We start from the raw sequence: 19,164 nt of genomic DNA on the forward strand, positions 1-19,164 counted from the left end.
TTCTTTGAACTTTTCAAAGGATTCAGATTTATGGTTCACACACATATATCATTCATAGTCATCAATAAATGTGATGAAGTATCTATAACCGCCTCTATGGCAGAAAGGGCCACATACATCACTATGTATGAGTCCTAACAAATCAGTCGCTCTCTCTCGCCGTGCCCACTAAAGGAGTCTTGGTCATCGTAGGCATGACTCGCATATCTCATATGATTCAAAATCAAATGAGTCCAAAAAACCATCCTTATGGAGTGGATGCTTGTCATTTATATGACCAAGCGTGCAGGTAAGTTTGGTTCAAGTCATTCGACTTGATCCTCTTGGTATTTATGTTATAGACAGGGCTCTCTAGGTCTAGAATGTAGAGTCCGCTTATCGAGGTGCACTACAATAGAACATATCATTTAAAAAGACGAACAACATTTGTTCTTTATTATAAACGAGTATCCTCTCTTGTCCAAACAAGAAACCGATATTATGTTCTTTGTCAAGGGCACATAACAACAATCGCCTAATTCTAGTACTAGCCCTGGAGGAGAAGATGATAAGTTCCTAAACAATAGCAAGAACTCGTGCTCCATTGCCTACTGTAGGTCTATCTCACCATTCGTCAATGCTCGCTATTCCTCGCCGGTAGTATTAGTACAAACGCACATCCAGATATCTACCCCACAATGAAGAAATAGAGCGGTTGACTTCTATAACATTTATACTTAAGGTAAATCTTATTTCTTCTTAAGATCTTCTGTTCTTGAGTTCCTCTTCCCAATTTTGCTTGTCCTTGATATAGGTGACAAAGATGTTCAACCATATCGTAAGCGCCCATAAACTCATGTTGCTTCAAGCTCAAAGTTCATGGTTGCGAGCATAAGACAAGACACAACTACCATCTCATCTTGATGCTTCTTGGCATCTCGGGCGCAAGGAGTGCAGGCAAGGGCTGGCCAGGGAATGCCGCTGGGCGACTAACGATGCTTTACGCTCGGGTGAGAACTCTTCGATTCGTATCTGAAAATTTGTTCGTTGAGCTTGTCCTTCTTGGCGAATGACGCGAGAGAAAATGTTCTATTTGACGTCATGGTTATCTCACACATGAAATTTGAAATAAATATCATATTCTTAAAAATCATTTAATTAGGCCTTTAATTAAATGATGCTTCTTCTATAATTACGTGGGACAAGATCCACATCATACTAACCCTTGAGTTAGCTTTGGCTAATACGCCCAAGGCTTAGTATGATCGGTAGGTAACGATTACCAATTACATCTCTATGCAACTCTTGTTTATAGAATCAATATCCGCATTTATATTAAAACTCGAGTTAGCTTTGGCTAATACGCCCGAGAGTTAATATAGATGTGATATTGACCTATCTTTCCAACTATTGGAAGAATGCCTATAGTTGACTCGATCCAACCGAGTAACTATGAATACTCAATCTAATTGAGTTTGTATTCACCCATGCGTTGATAGACGGGACCAAGATTGTCCCTCCGTACCCTACCAAGATAATATGTATTGCTCTGCTTTTCAACAATACATGTGATCGAGGTAGTGATAGGTATCACGGCACGGTTAGGCATTTTAGAGTTGGTTCGATCTAGATCTAATCTAATCGAGAAGAATGCATCTTGTGCACGACTTAGATCTAATCTAATCGCAAGGGTGCATCATGTGCACGACTTAGATCTAATCTAATCGTTAAGGCACTAATTAATTAATTAATTATTAAACATGCATCAAATACATAATAATTAATTAATTAATCTATTTGTGATTTAGTCATGGCCCTACTACGATCTTCTCAAGCCAATGAGAAGATCGATTGGTCAACCTAGGGTCAACAGCTTCAGCGCCTCCCCTTGACCCCCTTGTGTTGCTCGTGCCCGCCTCGGAACTCCGTCTCGTGTGGACCCTCCACCGCTCCAATTTGTACATTACAATTTGAAACTCGAGTTACATTCGAGTCTAAATCTAATTTACAACAAGAAAATATGAGAAGGCACGACACGCAGGTCGCGAATATAATACAACAACGCAGACCGTAATATGAATTACAACACAACCAATCATATTGGGATTTGGGCCATGACTATCACAAATTAATATATATAATTCAAAATTATATATTTTCATAATTTTCTATAATTTTAAAATTAATTTTACAATTTTATGAATAAAATTTCCCGGCGGTCCCTCGCGGAACGGAACCCCTTGCGGGGCCTGGGGCATGCCCCTACCCGCGATCTAACCATCGCGAGGTTCCTTCATCCAACAGCGCCTAAACCCGCTGTCCCAAAACATTTGGTCGAGACATTACCGCTTTGAAAAATCTTCCTACGGGTTCATTTTAGCGATTTTCGAGTGCAATCGCGGAACGGGGTTAGGGGCAGTACCCTACCCACGATCTAACCATCGTGAGTTGCTCCTTTGCGATCTAATGGCACCCAAGCTCGCTGTCCCAAAAGGATTTGGGGCAAAACGGCCGGTTTTGAAAGATCTTTCCGGTAGCAAGCCTCCAAGTGCCGAGACACTTGTGCTTCGCTTCACGGAAAAATTACCCATAAAATCATAAAAACTAATTTTACAGAAAATCACAGAAGGTTTTATTTTCATAAAATAAAAACTCGCAAGCCTTGCACGTGGCTCGATACCATTTTTTTCGATGAAAACCGCGTCGCGAAACCCCGAATCGCCCAAGCCACGGATCTCGCAAGGTAAAACCGAACGAAAATACGAGTTTGAAAAACTTTAATCTACAGTAGATCTACATAAGGATAAACCATTTATACCTTTGATGCGATGCCCTTCGCTCCCGCCGTCCAAATGATGCGGATCTCAAGACCGCCGGTCCTCTAGCAAGATCCACACGGACACACTAGATGGAAATGACCAAAACCAAGGTGTGCTAGCACCTATGTGGTTCGACCAAAGGAGGAGAGGGAGAGGAGAGCTTGAGAGGAGAAGGAGGAAGATGCACACAAGTGAATGAAAATGAATTTCTTCACCCAAAACAAAGTGGTATTTCAAAATTCACATTAATTGCATTAATTGCAATTAATATGAAACCATAAAATCACATTAATTGCATTAATTGCAATTAATATGAAACAATTAAGAGAGTGGCTTTGTCACTTCCATGAGGTGGCACCCATGATGATGTGGAACATCATTATTGGTCCACCTAATGCCAACTCACCAATGAGGTGGCAAAAGGTCAAGTCAAAATTGACCTTTGGTCTTCCTTCTCAAGTCAAGTCAAACTTGACTCAATCTCTACCATGGTGGATCTAATCCAACCATTTGATTCGAGCCAACTTAATAAAATGAATCTAATTCATTAAATTAAATTGATTCAATGAGTCAAAATCTAAATTAGACTCATTTAACACATGAATCAACTTGAGTCGAACTCAAGTTAGCCCAATTATGATTACTCTTAATCCAATTTGATTCATCAAATGAATCTAATCCTCTTGGTTGATCATATGAACCTAATCTCCACCTAATTGTCCTAAGTGTGTGACCCTATAGGTTCTTGTAACGTTGGCAATGCCCTAAACCCATTTAGGAGCATAAGTAATGAGCGGTATCTAGCAACACATCATTACTACCCAAGTTACAAGAATGTCGAGATCCGACATCACCTTGTGACTACCAATTGTGACTACTCACAAAATAATGACAAGTGTCCTTCTATCCTAGACATCTAGATTGATCAATGTGAGGCATAGACCGTGTCATCCTCTAATCAATCTAAATCTTGAACTCCAAGTAGACTCACTCGATCAAATGAGCTCAACATCTAATGTTGACTCATTTGGGCATGGCCATGCACTTAGTGGTCTCACTCTATCAAGAATACCGATGTCGCTCCCGTCATATGGGAGGGATAGATCCCATCTACATCACTCACATCCCTCTGCATAATTCGTTACATACCCAGTAATCGCCTTTATAGTCCACCCAGTTACGGGTGACGTTTGACGAAACTAAAGTACATAACTCCTTATGTAGGGATCCATGGTGACTTCAGGTCTAAGGACTAATAGTCATACTAATAGCCACATGAGAAAGTATATGACACTCATATAACGATCCATGATACTTTCTAATGGCGGGTCATTCAGTATACATTCTCTAATGCATACCCATGTGTCAGCTTGATATCTCTATATCCATGACTTGTGAGATCAAGTCATCGAGCTGACCTACATGCTAGTCTTATTGTATTAACATTGTCCCTGAATGCTAATACTCGACTAGGAATGATTTAGAGTAGTGTTCCCTATATCATCTCACTATCGATTCAACTAATCGATTGATATAGGTATGAACCTTCTACTCAAGGACGCTATTATACTTAGTCTATTTGGCACTAATATAAATAAGTATAATAACCAAACAAATGCCTTTATTAATATACAAGAATATGATATACATGAGTCCATACAATCATCAAATGATTGGCTCTAGGGCTCTAACTAACAATCATAACATAAGCATGCATATTTTAAGCACAAAGCATATCATATCATGAAAGCATGCATATCATATCATAAGTCATAAATCACAAGCATACATATTAAGCATAAGGGTGTATCTTGTGATTATCCTATCATAGGAAACATGGTATCATATTTATCTTGGTTTTAAGCTTCCTAAACCCTTGTGGCCGAAACCCTTTAGAGCTCAATTTAGGTTAAACACAACATCCAAGCATGTGGCACCTAAATTATCATCATAACATTTTCTAAGGAAGCATTATAAACATGATTAACTTAGTTTCTAAGTTCCTCAAGTTCCCTAATTTCATATGGCCGAAACCTTAAGGTGTGAAACAAGGTTCCATATGACATAAAAGCATGGACAACTTTAAATCATATTTATAACATTTTTACCAAGGAACAAGGTAAACACATTTGACACATTTGAATTAGTTCCTAAGTTCTTTAAGCCCTTAACATATGTCATGGCCGAAATTTAACAAGTTCTCATTAGGGCTACAAACAAGCATACAAGCATGTGAACTTGGACTAACATTATGTATAAATTCATACAAGGCATCATACAATAGTTATGGCCTAAACATACCCTAGCATCATTTTAGGTCATAAAACAACATATAGCAATTGAACCTTGGCTTTCTACTTATCATATTTCATGTAGAGTGACATGAGCATATTTAATTTAAGTCCTAGGGTTTCTAGGGCATCTATTCCTTCATGACCGAAACATTCAAGGGTTCATTTAGGTCATGGAAAAATTATACAAACATGTGAAACAATCAACACATTATCCTATTTTCATAAGAAGTACTTTTAACACATTTGGTTTCATTTCTAAGGCCTCTAGGTCTTTTAAACCCTACTTGGCTGAAACTCACAGAATATAAACTTGCTTCAAATAGCCTAAAAGCATGAGAATTTATACAAGTTTCATAGCATGTATAAGGACAAGCATAATGAGTATACATATGAATTGTGTCTTAGGGTTTCTAGGTTTTTCTTTTATTTTTTTCTCATGGCCGAAACCTACCATTCCTTAGATAGGTTTTTAAGTGGCCTAAAGCATGAAAAACCTAAGTAAGTTTCATGGCAAAATTTACTAAGAAACATATATACAAATTGGTTCATGAATAAGCTAGGACCCCTTGTGGTCATACATGTTATATGTCATGCAACTAATTTTTCTACACCCTAATTAAGCATGAGGGCATTAAACAACTTTCATATCTAAACATCACAGAGGTCTTGAGCATATTAAAATTTTGTTTAAGATTTTCTAAGCTATCCATCTCATCATGGCCGAAAAACCCTAAGAAGGAGTTCATGAAATTCTAGCAATATTCAAGCATACAAATCCTTTAAGATCTTTGTATTCAATCACATGAGCATGGTTATTTCAATTTAAAGGTCTTCCTAACCCTAAACCCTTTCTTGACAGAATCATATGAGTGGGTTTTCTTTTAGTTTCAAATATCTTCTAAGGAAGAAAACTAATACATGATCCTTAATATTTCATAGGGAGAACCTTGTACTAGTTGGGTAAAACAATAAATTTCCCTAGCCTCTTAAGAATATTTTTGGCCGAAATTCTAGGGTTCAGTACTCCTCTGATCAAGCATCTTATAGGTATAAAAACATGAAGAAGAACCCCTTTACATAGCATAGAAAAATCTATCATGTAGTGAAGACTAGTTTAAACACCATTAGATTTTGAAAGCTCTTCTTGGCCGAATTTTCTTAAACTTGTTTCTAGGTTTTAAAATCTTCATAAAATCCGAAAAGCACATAAAAGCCTTGTACCACAGGTGAGGGGAAGCTTACATCCTTTTCGCTTGTGGATCTAAGGTATGATGAAGAAGAAGTAGTCTCTTCTTCTAGTTCCTTTCCCTTGATTCCTTTGCTAAGTCCTCCTTGTATCTTAGGCTTTCTTAGGGAAAACCTTGGCTTTGGGCCAAAGATGGAGGAGAGGGGGAACTGAGGTTTCGGTGAGGGAGAGGAGAGAATGAGAAAAATGAGAGAAAATAGAATTTTCCCTTTACATATTATCTTTTATGTTAAGGGGGAAGAGGTAGCAAACTTAGTTTTTGCTTTCCTTCTCCCTTAGCCTTTTTTTATATTTTATTTGTATTTTTATTTATTTATTTATCCTCATCATTCATGGTGAAATAAGGGGGAATGAATCCCCTTAATTCCTCTTTAAACATTTCGGCAAAACCAAAGAGGAAGAAGGAGAGGAAGGGAGGAAGGCAAGTTGCCTTTCTCTTGCTCTTTACTTGTTTCCTTTTGGCTAGCTTTTACTCTTACCTTTATCATGAGTTTCCCTCCTTTGCTATCAATATCTTCTCTCTATCCCAATTGGTTTCTACTAATTAATTCTATGAATTATAATATAAGAGGTTCAAGGTTCAATCCTTGACCTCTCTCTATTTTTATTTCTTTTTATTTCCTTTTTGGTTCAACTCACTTCCTATTATTTTTCTAAGGAAAAATACCACATTAATATACAAGGTTCAATCCTTGACCTCTCCCTATTTTTATTTCTTTTTATTTCCTTTTTGGTTCAACTCACTTCCTATTATTTTTCTAAGGAAAAATCCCACATTCATATATTTATCTTACAAGCTTAGTGGGTATTACATTATGTGCACATTATGCCACCATGATATGATTCCTATGATATGCTATCATGTTATGCTTATGCAAGACTTATGTAAGATGAAAAGCCTAAGAGATGCTTCCCTATAAGTTGGGACTAAGAGCACTTTTCATGATACGACAAGAAACATTATATGTTATGATGTGACAAGAAACATGATATGCTATGATATGACAAGAAACATGTATGCTATTTTACTTTTGTATGACTTGTACCAAGGGTGGGCTCCTAAGCGCCCCTAGGTCGATGGTCAATGAAACGGGCCTAGTAAAAGGGATAGACTCCTAGGTTGCCCCTAGGTCGATGGTCAATGAAACGGGCCTAGTTCCTAGTAGGTTCAAGATTTGCTACCTTGGATCTACTTAGGATGTGTGCATTCATGTATGTATGTGGTACAAAGTCGGGCCCTCATGTTGAGATTATGTTTAAGTATTTATGTAATATATGTTTTCAAAAGGACATTTGGCATATACTCATTTCATGATTCATGTTTTCAAAAGGACATTTGGCATATACTCATTTCATGATTCATGTTTTCCTCTATGCTATAGTAAGATGATCTTGAAGATATGTCTATGATGCTTAGATGATCATGCTACTACTTTATGTTTATACTCTCACATGCTATGATATGATTTGCTTAAATGAGTATGACACTACTTTATGATAGCATGCAAGTTGTTATATCTAGATGTTGGTTAAAAGAACATGTCACCACTTTATGTTTTCAAAAGAACATCTTGCATCTATATGTTCATGCTATATGTTTTCCTCTATGCTATAGTAAGATGATCTTGAAGATATGTCTATGATGCTTAGATGATCATGCTACTACTTTATGTTTATACTCTCACATGCTATGATATGATTTGCTTAAATGAGTATGACACTACTTTATGATAGCATGCAAGTTGTTATATCTAGATGTTGGTTAAAAGAACATGTCACCACTTTATGTTTGATTCATGATTTGTGGTTATTTTTGTGAGTAGGAAAGGAATTTACTAAGTCTATGTGCTTATAGTTTACTTTTCCTTGTACTGCAAAAAAGGGTAAAGAGTGGCTAAACTAAGGGAGCAGCAGGAAAAGAAAAGATGTGTGTGGAAGTGGCATGGTGGAAAGAAGATCTAATTTATAATTTCAAGACTTATTCATTCTCCAAGTTTTGCATATGAACTATTTTTCCTACTAGATACTTTTGGGATGATTTATACTTGATGCGAACTTATGTTTCATGTTTTGTGCTTTAGTTAAGATGATCATGTTGCAAGTAGTAGCTATTGAATCCAGTTATATGCACTAGCATGTTGACACGTTTATTATGTTACATGATTCTATAGCTCACATGCCAAGTTTTGTTAGTATGCTTTTATGATAGCAGTAGTTTAGTTTTTAGTTAGTGTGTTATTTTATATATTTCCGCTGTCATGATTTATATTTATGCATGCATGTATGTATGTTTTAAGTAATCTCGTCCTTCCTAAGGTAGTAGTGGAGGGGCGGGCGTTATAGTTTGGTATCAGAGTAGGTCTACCTTTCCACTACACACACATCAAGCTTCCATCCTGCCGCTCCAAGTAAGAATTTCTATGCCATCTTTATGCCTACTCTATTTCTTTTATGCATGATAAGAAATGCTTTAATCTAAGTATGCATGCCTACTCTATTCTTTTAATTATGATAAGGAATGTTTTAGTCTAAGTATGCATGAAGGTAGGGTTGGAATAATGATAACTTATGCTTAGCCTTGTTAGGAATGATACTGACCTTATGCTAGCCTGGTTAGGAATAATGATAACTTATGCTAGCCTTGTTGTCATTATGAAGATAAGCATGGCTAGAAGACGCAAAACCAGAGCCGATGAGACGGTACCCCCACTTGATTTGATGCATGTAGTTACCGAGCTCCAGCGTCAGGTTACAGAACAGCAGTAGGTGATTAATGCTCTGATGAATCAGCAAGGGAACCCTACTACCACACCAGGGAATCAGAATGCGATGCCAGACGTACCTACGACTGTGCCAGTACCACCGGCACCAGTACCACCCGTGGGCCCTACCCCAGGGGTTAGACAGGAGGAGTACCTGATTCAGTGGCTGAAACTGAAGCCGGAAGCCTTCTCTAGTCACTGTGAACCATGGGACGCTCAAGCCTGGTTCAAGACTATAGAGAGTATAGTAGAGCTATTGGGCTGGCTTAAACATGAGAAAGTCAAGTGTGCATCGTTCTGCCTCACGGGTGATGCCAGAATGTGGTGGGACAGAGTCAAAGCAAAGAGACAAGTAAATCAAATGAGATGGACGAACTTCGAAACTGATTTTTTCGAAGAATTCTTCCACATGCGTGTGACGAACAAGCACTACGACGAGTTCACCAAGTTCCGGCAAGGAAACCTATCAGTTAATGAAGTTGTGAAGAGATTCAACTGACTAGCGTGCCTATGTAATACCCACTAAGCTTGTAGGATAAATATATGAATGTGGGATTTTGCCTTAGAAAATAATAGGAAGTGAGTTGAACCAAAAAGGAAATAAAAAGAAATAAAAATAGGAAGAGGTCAAGGATTGAACCATGAACCTCTTATATGATAATTCATAGAATTAATTAGTAGAAACCAATTGGGATAGAGAGAAGATATTGATAGCAAAGGAGGGAAACTTATGATAAAGGTAAGAGTAAAAGCTAGCCAAAAGGAAACAAGTAAAGAGCAAGAGAAAGGCAACTTGCATTCCTCCCTTCCTCTCCTTCTTCCTCTTTGGTTTTGTCGAAATGTTTAAAGAGGAATTAAAGGGATTCATTCCCCCTTATTTCACCATGAATGATGAGGATAAATAAATAAATAAAAATAAAAATAAAATAGAAAAAAAAAAGGGCTAAGGGAGAAGGAAAGCAAAAACTAAGTTTGCTACCTCTTCCCCCTTAACATAAAAGAGAATATGTAAAGGGAAAATTCTATTTTCTCTCATTTTTCTCATTCTCTCCTCTCCCTCACCGAAACCTCAGTTCCCCCTCTCCTCCATTTTCGGCCCCAAGCCAAGGTTTTCTCCTAAGAAAACCTAAGATACAAGGAGGACTTAGCAAGGGAATCAAGGGAAAGGAACTAGAAGAAGAGGCTACTTCTTCTTCACCATACCTTAGATCCACAAGCAAAAAGGATGTAAGCTTCCCCTCACCTGTGGTACAAGGCTTTTATGTGCTTTTCGGATTTTATGAAGATTTTAAAACCTAGAAACAAGTTTAAGAAAATTCGGCCAAGAAGAGCTTTCAAAATCTAGTGATGTTTAAAACTAGTCTTCATTTCATGATAGATTTTCTATGCTATGTAGAAGGGTTTTTCTTCATGTTTTTATACCTATATGATACTTGATCAGTGGGGTACTTAACCCTAGAATTTCGGCCAAAAATATTTTAAGGAGGCTAGGGAAATTATTGTTCTACCAAATTAGTACAAGATTCTCCCTATGAAATATTAAGGATCTTGTATTAGTTTTCTTGCTTAAAAGATATTTGAAACTAAAAGAAAACCTCTTATATGTTTCGGCCAAGAAATGGTTTAGGGTTAGGAAGACCTTTAAATTTAAATAACCATGCTCATGTGATAGAATACAAAGATCTTAAAGGATTTGTATGCTTGAATATTGCTAGAATTTCATGAACTCCTTCTTAGGGTTTTTCGGCCATGATGAGATGGATAGCTTAGAAAAGCTTAAACAAAATTTTAATATGCTCAAGACCTCTGTACTATTTAGATATGAAAGTTGTTTAATGCCCTCATGCTTAATTAGGGTGTAGAAAAATTAGTTGCATGACATATAACATGTATGACCACAAGGGGTCCTAGCTTATTCATGAACCAATTTGTATATATGTTTTTTTTGTAACTTTTGCCATGAAATTTACTTAGGTTTTTCATGCTTTAGGCCACTTAAGAACCTAGCTAAACAATGGTAGGTTTCGGCCATGAGAAGAAAATAAAAGAAAAAGAGAAAAAGAAACCTAGAAAGCCTAAGACACAATTCATATATATACTCATTATGCTTGTCCTTATACATGCTATGAAACTTGTATAAATTCTCATGCTTTTAGGCTATTTGAAACAAGTTTATATTCTGTGAGTTTCGGCCAAGTATGGTTAAAAAGACCTAGAGGCCTTAGAAATGAAACCAAATGTGTTAAAAGTACTTCTTATGAAAATAGGATAATGTGTTGATTGTTTCACATGCTTGTATGATTTTTCCATGACCTAAATGAACCCTTGAATGTTTTGGTCATGAAGGAATAGATGCCCTAGAAACCCTAGGACTTAAATTAAATATGCTCATGTCACTCTACATGAAATATGATAAGTAGAAAGCCAAGGTTCAATTGCTATATGTTGTTTTATGACCTAAAATGATGCTAGGGTATGTTTCGGCCATAACTATTGTATGATGCCTTGTATGAATTTATACATAATGTTAGTCCAAGTTCACATGCTTGTATGCTTGTTTGTAGCCCTAATGAGAACTTGTTAAATTTCGGCCATGACATATGTTAAGGGCTTAAAGAACTTAGGAACTAATTCAAATGTGTCAAATGTGTTTACCTTGTTCCTTGGTAAAAATGTTATAAATATGATTTAAAGTTGTCCATGCTTTTATGTCATATGGAACCTTGTTTCACACCTTAAGGTTTTGGCCATATGAAATTAGGGACTTGAGGAACTTAGAAATTAAGTTAATCATGGTTATAATGCTTTCAATGAAAAATGTTATGATGATAATTTAGGTGCCACATGCTTGGTTGTTGTGTTTAACCTAAATTGAGCTCTAAAGGGGTTTCGGCCACAAGGGTTTAGGAAGCTTACAACCAAGATAAATATGATACCATGTTTCCTATGATAGGATATTCACAAGATACACCTTTATGCTTAATATGTATGCTTGTGATTTATGACTTATGATATGAGATATGCATGCTTTCATGATTTGATATGTGCTTAAGAAATATGCATACTTTTATGATATGATACGTGCTTAGAGACATGCATGTTTTATGATATGATATGTGGTTAAAAATGCATGCCTTGATGATATGTTAAGTGCTTAAAAATGTGCATGCTTTAAAATGTGATATGTGGTTAATATATGCATGCTTGATGATATGTTAAGTGCTTAAAAATGTGCATGCTTTAAAATGTGATATGTGGTTAATATATGCATGCTTGATGATATGTTAAGTGCTTAAAAATGTGCATGCTTTAAAATGTGATATGTGGTTAATATATGCATGCTTTGATGATATGTTAAGTGCTTAAAAATGTGCATGCTTTAGAATGTGATATGTGGTTAATATATGCATGCTTTGATGATATGCTAAGTGTTTAAAAGAATGCATGCTTTATGTTATGATATGTGGTTAAAAATGCATGATTTGATGCTGTAATGTATGCCTAAGTGATGCATACTTTTATGAAGTGATGTATGCCTAAGTGATGCATACTTTTATGATGTGATGTATGCCTAAGTGATGCATACTTTTATGACATGATGTATGCCTAAGTGATGCATACTTTTATGATATGATGTGTGCCTAAGTGATGCATGCTTTTATGATACATGATATGTATGACATGTACTTTACTTTCTTTGTGAGAGGCTTGTACAAGGGTGGGCTCCATAAGCGCCCCGGGGACTAAGGACCTCGTTAGGGATGGGCTCCTAAGTGCCCCTAGGACTAAGGGCCTAGTATGTTTGCCTCGTAGGGTTCAAGACTTGCTACCTTGGACCTACAAGGCTGCGCGCAATATGTAAGTGGTACATAGCCGGGATCCCCCTTATGTTGAGATTACTTTCAAGTATATATATGTAAAAGAAAATGGTTTTAAAGATCATGAGACATACACATATTTTTCGGATACATGTTTTCCAAAATCATATTGCATATACCTTATGATTATGCTATGTTTCATGATATGCTCTTGATTATGATATGCCATGATAAGGTATGATTATGTTATGCTCATGCTATACCTTATAGACATGTTTTCGACTATGGATATGTTGATGCTTGATATATAGATTTCGGCCATGGATATGATGATGCCTTGATGTACATGTTTCGGCCATAGTATGATGTTTTGATATACATGTTTCGGCCATGCTTTGATATACCATGATACTTGTTTGTTATGTTTTATGCAATGCACTACGTATATGTTTCGGCCATGGTGATGCTTGATATGCTATGACTAGTTGTGATTATATTATGATGCATGATATGCTTGAATAGAATGCTATGTTATGCCATGATTAGTTGAGATTATGACTTGTTGATGCATTCTTGATTATGTGCTGATTGTTGGTTTTAGTGAGTAGGAAAGGAACTTACTGAGCCATGAGTGCTCATAGCTTACTTTCCTTGTACCACAGATAAAGGAAAAAGCTGGATGAGTTAGAGGAGCAGCAGGAGGGGCAACGAAGATGTGTGTGGCGGTGGCTAGGCAACTAATTAAGAACCTGCTTAAAGTTTCTTTAAAGAACTATGCATTGGTATTTTATGACTTGTGATACCTAAACATGTGTGGCTTGACATTATGGTTCCACTGGATTTGATTTTATGATTTTGATGCCATGTGATAGTATAGTTCAAAAAAAATTTAAAAGAAAAGTTTTTATTAAAACTATGAAAATTATTTTAAGTCTTCCGCTGTTTTAAAAAGAAAAATTTATACGTAGAGTATCGTAGCCCCGTCCCTTAGGGTAGCAGGGAGGGCGGGCGTTACAGCCTATGCCCAGAACTAGTCAGTACAGAAAGAGAAAGGGTCAGACTCATGCTGAAGATGCTCAGACCCGAGATAGCTCTGAATATGGCCGACGGAGTTAATAGACCGCAGACTGCAGAGGAGCTAATCAGCAATGCCCTGATCACCGAACACTATTTGAAGGCGCTGAACGAGGGCAAGAGTCAATCCCAGTCGGGAGGACAGAAATCTCAAAGCACCAGAGCCAGCTAGAAAGGAAACCACAGTGGCAAGAGAAAGCAATGGAACGATTCTAAGGGTGGTCTAGCGAGCAAGCAACCCATGTTCCCTCAGTGTACCACGTGTGGAAAGAAGCATCCTGGAAAATGCCATATGGGTACAAATAGGTGCTACAACTGTGGATTGGAAGGACACATGGCCAGAAACTGCCCTACTCAGGTTCAGACACCTCCTCAGCAGTATGTCTAGAACCGAGGTGTTCCCTCACAGCTACACCAGATGTAGACTGCGATAGAAGGCCCTCAGATAAGCCAAGGGGGATTGGAAGCCCCGCCAGTTACAACGAATGCTAGGATTTTCTCCCTCACCAAGGAAGACGTGGCGAATGATTCTACGGTTGTCACAGGTCAGATATTTATTTTCAGTCAGCATGCTACTGTACTATTTGATACTGGAGCGACGCACTCGTTCGTCTCTACACCTTTCACAAGGAAGATAAACATGCCACCTCAAGCCTTAGATTGCAAGTTCTTAACAACCCTACCTTCGAGAGAAGTGATGCCATCTACTCACATGCTGCGAGCCGCACCCATAAGAATCGTAGACAGAGAACTCTACTGTGATCTGATAGTGCTCGACATGCAAGATTATGATATTATATTAGGCATGGATTTCCTGAGCAAGTACGGTGCTTCGATCGAGTGCCAAAAAAGAAAAGTGGTCTTTCGGCCTAAAGCAGAGCCGATGTTTGAGTTTATTGGGAAGCCAAGGGGAATTATGTGTTACGGGGTCGAAAATATGTCCGGACAGCTCTCTACCCTGACAATAGCACCGACGCTGTTCGACGATATATTGGAGAAGCAAACCCGTGACCCAAGCATCCAAAGGATCAATCAAGAGAGCTTAGAAGGAAAGAATGACGGATTCCGTATCGCTGATAGTGGAGTATTATACCTCAGAGACCGCTTATGTATTCCCGACGATCCAAAGTTACGAAAGAAGATACTGGAAGAAGCCCATGCAACACCCTATGCGATGCATCCTGGATCCACCAAGATGTACCAAGACTTAAAAAAGAAATTCTGATGGTTCGATATGAAAAGAGACGTGGCTCAGTATGTCAGTACCTGCCTAATCTGCCAGAGAGTTAAAGCAGAACACCAGAGACCTGAAAGAGTACTACAGCCAATTCAGATTCCATAATGGAAATGGGAGGACATTTCTATGGATTTCATCTCCGGACTACCCAAAACGACGAACGGCTACGATGCTATATGGGTAATCGTGGATAGATTGACAAAATCCGCCCACTTCCTAGCAATCAAGATGACCTACTCAATTGAGCAACTGGCTCAATTATATGTCAGGGAAATTGTTAGATTACATGGGATTCCTAAGACCATCATTTCTGATAGAGATGGTCGCTTTGTTTCACATTTCTGGGAATGTGTTCAGAAGGCTCTTGGTACGAAGTTATTGTTCAGTACTGCCTTCCACCCTCAGACCGACGGACAAACAGAAAGGGTGAACCAAGTACTAGAAGATATGTTACGAGCTTGCGCCTTAGACTTTAAGGGGAGTTGGTGCCGATATCTATGCTTAACAGAATTCGCCTATAACAATAGCTACCAGGCTACTATTGGAATGACGCCTTATGAGGCTTTGTACGGGAGGAAATGTAGATCCCCTATACGCTGGTACAAAGGTGGCGAAAAGAAGGAGATGGGATTCCGAATAGATTTCATTGACAACACCACCCGTGCTATACAGGACATCCGCCAAAGAATAGAAACTGCTTAGAGTCGGCAGAAGAACTATGCAGATAAGCGATGTAGGCCGTTGGAATTCAGTGTCGGGGATTCGGTATTTCTCAAGGTAGCTCCTATGAAAGGAGTGATGAGATTCAGAAAGAAGGGAAAACTAAGCCCGCGCTATGTGGGACCCTATCAGATTCTGAGAAGAGTCGACAAGGTAGCTTACGAACTAGAGCTACCCCCGGAGATGTCGGCGATTCACAACGTGTTCCATGTTTCAAAGCTCAAGAAATGTATTCCTCACACACACCTAGTGATCGAACCACAGACAGTGCAGGTTCAAGAGGACCTAAGTTGTGAGAGCCGACTGGTTCAGATATTAGATTGAGATGTCAAAAGACTAAGGAACAAAGAGGTGCCCTTAGTAAAGGTCCTATGGCAAAATCAACGGTTCGAAGAAGCCACTTGAGAACGTGAAGACGATATGAAACAAAAGTACCCGGAGTTTTTTTAAGTTCGAGGATGAACTTTTATGAGGTATGGGGGACTGTAACACCCATAGGATCCCTAATATTTCATATGAATTATTGCATGAATTAGATTAGGCCTTATATGGATTTTTTTCCAAAATAAAAGAAAAATAGAACCAAAAAGAGGCATGACCAAGGTTTGAACCTTGGACCTCTTGTTAGATGCATGTATGTGATAACCAGTAGCCCCAGCAGGGGTGTGCTGTAAGAAGGGAAGGGGACATTGTAGTTAAAGGTAAGGAAAGGCTTCCTTCACTTAGAAAGAAAAGCTTGAGTTTTCTTCCTCTTCTTTCAATGAAAAGTTGAGTTTGCCTTCTTCCTTCATTTAACATAAATAAGAGAAAGGGAAAGAGAACTCCATTTTTTCTTCCCTCTTCTTCCTCCCTCCTTCTCTCCACTGAAAAACCAAAGTGCTCTCCTTCCTCATTGCCGAAGTCAAGCTAAGGCCTCCTTCCTAGGCAAACTTCACAAAAGCAAGGGCAATTTTCCTTAGGAACAAGCGAAAGGAAGTAAGTATCCCCTCACCTGCAGTACAAGTAGTTGTTTTCATGCTTCATATGGTTAGGTTCGGCCACAACAAGAAAGATTAGGTCAAGAAGCTACCTAGGGTTCTTAAGGTCTCATATGTTATGTAGTTACCATGAGAACTTATGTTAGTGATTACATGTTTTTATGTTGTTGAAAAATCCATGATTTCATGCCTATATGTTTCGGCCACAACAAGAAAAGTTAGGTCAAGAAGCTACCTAGGGTTTCTAAGGCCTCATATGTTATGTTAGTACCAAGAGAACTTATGTTAGTGATTTACATGTTTTATGTTGTTTAAAAATCCATGATTTCATGCCTATATGTTTCAGCCACAACAAGAAAAGTTAGGTCAAGAAGCTACCTAGGGTTTCTAAGGCCTCATATGTTATGTTAATACCATGAGAACTTATGTTAGTGATTTACATGTTTTATGTTGTTTAAAAATCCATGATTTCATGCCTACATGTTTTGGCCACAACAAGAAAGATTAGGTCAAGAAGCTACCTAGGGTTCTTAAGGTCTCATATGTTATGTAGTTACCATGAGAACTTATGATAGTGATTTACATGTTTTTATGTTGTTGAAAAATCCATGATTTCATGCCTATATGTTTCGGCCACAACAAGAAAAGTTAGGTCAAGAAGCTACCTAGGGTTTCTATGTTAGCTAGAGCCCTAGAGCCAATCATTTGATGATTGTATTTTGGACTTGTTGTATCATATTCTATATAAATAACGACATTTGGTTTTTGGTTATTTATACTTACTTGTATTGGTGCCAATAAACTAAGTATAATAACGTCCTTGAGTAGACGGTTCTCACCTACATCAATCGGTTCGTTGAACCGATAGTGAGATGATATAGGGAACACTACTCTTAATCATTCCTAGTCGAGTATTAACATTCAGGGACAATGTTAATGCAATAAGACTAGCATGTAGGTCAACTCGATGACTTGATCTCACAAGTCATGGATATAGAGATATCAAGTTGACACATGGGTATGCATTAGAGAATGTATACTGAATGACCCGCCATGAGAAAGTATCATGGATCGTTATATGAGTGTCATATACTTTCTCATGTGACTATTAGTATGACTATTGGTCCTTAGACCTGAAGACACCATGGTTCCCTACATAAGGAGTTATGTACTTTGGTTTCGTCAAACGTCACCCGTAACTGGGTGGACTGTAAAGGCAATTACTGAGTATATAACGAATTATGCAGAGGGATGTGAGTGATGTAGATGGGATCTATCCCTCCCATATGACGGGAGCGACATCGGTATTCTTGATAGAGTTAGACCACGAAGTGCATGGCCATGCCCAAATGAATCAACATGAGATGTTGAGCTCATTTGATCGAGTGAGTCTACTTGGAGTTCAAGATTTAGATTGATTAGAGGATGACACGGTCTATGCCTCACATTGATCAATCTAGATGTCTAGGATAGAAGGACAATGTCACATATTGTGAGGAGTCACAATTAGTAGTCACAAGGTGATGTTGGATCTCCACATTCTTGTAACTTGGGTAGTAATGATGTATTGCTAGATACCGCTCATTACTTATGCTTCTAAATGAGTTTAGGGGCATTGCCAACGTTACAAGAACCTATTGGGTCACACACAAAGAACAAGTGGATGGAGATTAGGTTCATATGATGAACCAAGAGGATTAGATTCATTTGATGAATCAAATTGGATTAAGAGTAATCCAAATTGGGCTAATTGGGTTGGACCCAAGTTGATTCATGTATTCAATGAGTCTAATTTAGATTATGACTCATTAAATCAACCTAATTTAATGAATTAGATTCATTATATTAAGTTGGCTTGAATCAAATGGTTAGATTAGATCAACCATGGAAGAGATTTGGTCAAGTTTGACTTGACTTGAGTGGAAGAGGAAGAGTCAAGTTTGACTTGACTAATTGCCACATCATTAGTGAGATGGCAAGATGTGGACCAATGATGATGCTCCACATCATCAAAGTGTGCCACCTCATGGGAGTTACAATTCCATTCTCTTTAATGGCTACATTAATTGTGAATGGGTTACACTTGTGAATGGCCGGCCACTTTAGTATTGGAATGAAAATTGATTTTCATTCATGTGATTATTGATTTCATCTCCTTCCTCTAGCCATTCTCTTCTCCCTCTCCTCTTTCTTGGCCGTGAGTTTCAAGGAAGAAACAAGGTGAGTGGTTTTGAGTTT

This window comes from Zingiber officinale, chromosome 1B (assembly GCF_018446385.1).
Source record: "Zingiber officinale cultivar Zhangliang chromosome 1B, Zo_v1.1, whole genome shotgun sequence".
NCBI lineage: Eukaryota > Viridiplantae > Streptophyta > Magnoliopsida > Zingiberales > Zingiberaceae > Zingiber > Zingiber officinale.